Here is a 3369-nt window from a genome sequence, read left to right on the forward strand (position 1 = left end):
AAACCTGCAGGCCCGGCAGTAACGACAAGGAGACTGCTGGAGCAACCCACAGAGAAGAAATCTCGTCTCCTTATTTCTGCAACACTTTTTCATCACCATCAATCCCTCCCTCTGTCTGTTTTTGTTGATTCAGGCTGTGAACAAAATCTAATTGACTCTACTCTCGTTGAACAGCTAGGAATTACAACCGAACCCCTTCCAGTTCCACTTTGGGTTTCAGCCCTAAATGGAGAGGTTCTACCCCAGATCACACAGAGGACTAAGCCCATCCGTCTTGTGATTTCTGGTAATCATTCAGAGTTTATTTCTTTTTATGTTTTCCCCGCAGTCAGTTCCGTCGTCATCCTGGGGTTCGAGTGGTTACTCGCACATAACCCACAGATAAATTGGAGAAGGGCTACGATTGAGTCTTGGTCCAGTGAGTGTCATGCAACCTGTCTCCACTCTGCCGTCCCTCTGACGTCGGCGACAGCAGAGCTGCAAGAGGCTGACCCTCCTGACCTCTCATCTGTTCCCCTTGACTATCAGGATCTGGCTGCGGTTTTCAGTAAAAGCAAGGCCCTCACTCTACCACCCCATCGCCCCTACGACTGCGCCATAGACCTGTTGCCCGGAGCCCCGTTACCTAACAGTCGACTTTATAATATCTCACGTCCAGAACGTCAGGCAATGGAGAAATACATAAATGACTCGTTAGCAGCAGGCATTATTCGCACTTCATCGTCACCCCTTGGAGCAGGTTTTTTCTTCGTGGGGAAGAAGGATGGGTCCCTGAGACCCTGTATTGATTACAGGGGGTTAAACCAGATCACCATTAAAAATAAATACCCATTACCTCTTCTTTCCTCAGCCTTTGAACCTGTCCAAGAAGCAATCATTTTCTCTAAACTCGATCTCCGCAACGCCTACCATCTCCTTCGCATTCGCGAGGGAGATGAGTGGAAGACAGCATTCAAAACACCAATGGGACACTATGAATATTTAGTTATGCCGTTTGGATTGTCTAATGCACCTCCCTTTTTCCAAGCCCTCGTGAATGACGTTCTCAGGGACTTCATTAATGTGTTTGTCTTTGTTTATTTAGACGATATTTTGATATATTCAAGGTCCCTGGAGGAACACAAGGTACATGTTCGGAAGGTCCTCCAACGTCTTCTGGAGAACAAATTGTACGTAAAAGCGGAGAAATGCGAGTTCCACCGTTCATCCGTCACTTTCCTGGGCTACATCCTTGAGAGTGGGCAGGTAAGACCCTCAGGGGACAAGATCAGAGCTGTATTGGACTGGCCCAGGCCCGAGACCCGTAAGCAGTTGCAGCGGTTCCTAGGTTTCGCCAATTTTTACCGTAGATTCATACGGAATTATAGTCAGACTGCCTTACCTTTAACCGCGCTTACATCCACCAAGTCGAGTTTTGCCTGGACCCCACAAGCTGAGGAGGCCTTCAACCGACTCAAGAAACTGTTTGCCAATGCCCCTGTGTTAGTCCAGCCTGATACCACAAAACAGTTCATCCTCGAGGTCGACGCTTCAGACTCCGGAGTGGGGGCTGTGCTGTCACAAGTCTCTGAAAAAGATGATAAGACTCACCCCTGTGCGTTTTTTTCTCGCAGACTTTCACCGGCTGAGCGCAACTATGATGTGGGGGACAGAGAATTGCTGGCAATCAAGCTTGCGCTCGAGGAGTGGCGACACTGGCTAGAGGGAGCCGAGCATCCGATTGTGGTTTGGACGGATCACAAGAACCTGTCTTATCTTCAGTCAGCAAAACGCTCCAACCCCCGACAGTCCCGGTGGTCGTTTTTTTTTTTCACGATTCAATCTGTCCATCTCTTACCGTCCAGGTTCAAGGAATGTCAAGCCAGACGCCCTTTCAAGGCTCCATGCGCCCGATGACTCTGAGAAGGCACTTGCTCCCCTGCTTCCCCCCAGCTGCACGGTGGGAGTGGTTACCTGGGAGGTCGAGGATCTCATCCGTCAAGCCCAGTTAACCGAGCCTGTCCCAGAGTCATGCCCACAGGGAAGGACATATGTACCCACTTCTGCTCGATCCCGCTTCCTGCAGTGGATTCATTCCTCAAAGTTTTCTGGACATCCAGGTATCAGTCGAACTATAGTTCGACTGATCAACCCAATCAACCCAATATATTGGGTTGATTGGTTCTGGTGGCCATCAGTTCATAAGGATGTTAAAGAGTTTGTTTTAGCCTGTCCAGTCTGTTCCAGGAACAAACCCTCCCATCAGCCTCCCGCAGGATTACTCCAGCCGTTGCCCGTCCCCAAGAGACCTTGGTCTCATATCGCAGTAGACTTTGTCACCGGACTACCCCCATCTAAGGGTATGACCACCATTTTTAGTGTCGTTGACCGCTTTTCCAAATCCTGCCATTTTGTCCCCCTCTGCAAACTTCCCACTGCAGCTCAAACCGCCATGCTTCTCATTAAACATGTTTTTAAGTTGCACAGCATCCCTCAAGAGATTTTGTCAGATCGGGGTCCTCAGTTTATCTCCCAGGTTTGGCGACAGTTTTGTTCCGCCCTAGGGGCGAAGGTGTCATTAACCTCTGGTTACCATCCTCAGACAAACGGCCAGACGGAGAGGTTGAACCAGGAGCTGGAGATTATGCTGCGCTGCCTAACCGCATCTAATCCTGAGGACTGGGCTCAATACTTATCGTGGGTAGAGTATGCTCACAACAGTCACATCTCCACAGCTACAGGTTTCTCCCCATTTGAGATCTCCCTCGGCTATCAGCCTCCACTCCTGCCCTCCAAGGAGAAGGACATATCAGTCACTTCGGTACAGCACCACATACGCCGTTGCAAAAGGATCTGGTCGGAGGCCATCACTGCACTAAATAACACGGCCACACAAAACAAGAGACAGGCTGACCGGAGAAGGACTTCTGCACCTGCCTATGCAGTCGGTCAGAAGGTTTGGCTGTCTACCCGAGATATACCCCTTAAGTTTATTTCTAAGAAATTATCTCCCAGGTTCATTGGCCCATTTGAAATAAAATCAGTCATCAGTCCAGCAGCGGTACGCCTTCATCTTCCTCCCTCCCTACGTGTTCATGCCTCCTTCCATGTCTCCCAGATAAAACCCGTCCGGTCCAGCGACCTTTGCCCTCCGGCCGAACCCCCTCCTCCCGCCCGTATCATTGACGGCCATCCTGTGCACTCTGTCCGCCGGATCGTGGCTTCCCGGCGGCGTAGTCGGGGTCACCAGTACCTTGTTGACTGGGAGGGCTATGGTCCGGAGGAACGCTCCTGGGTTCCCCGCTCCTTTATCCTTGACCCCTCCCTTATTAGTGATTTCACCGCCTCTCAGCCTTCCTCCTCTTCTCGGCCGCCGGGTGGCGTCTGTTG

Source organism: Kryptolebias marmoratus, linkage group LG15 (assembly GCF_001649575.2).
Source record: "Kryptolebias marmoratus isolate JLee-2015 linkage group LG15, ASM164957v2, whole genome shotgun sequence".
NCBI lineage: Eukaryota > Metazoa > Chordata > Actinopteri > Cyprinodontiformes > Rivulidae > Kryptolebias > Kryptolebias marmoratus.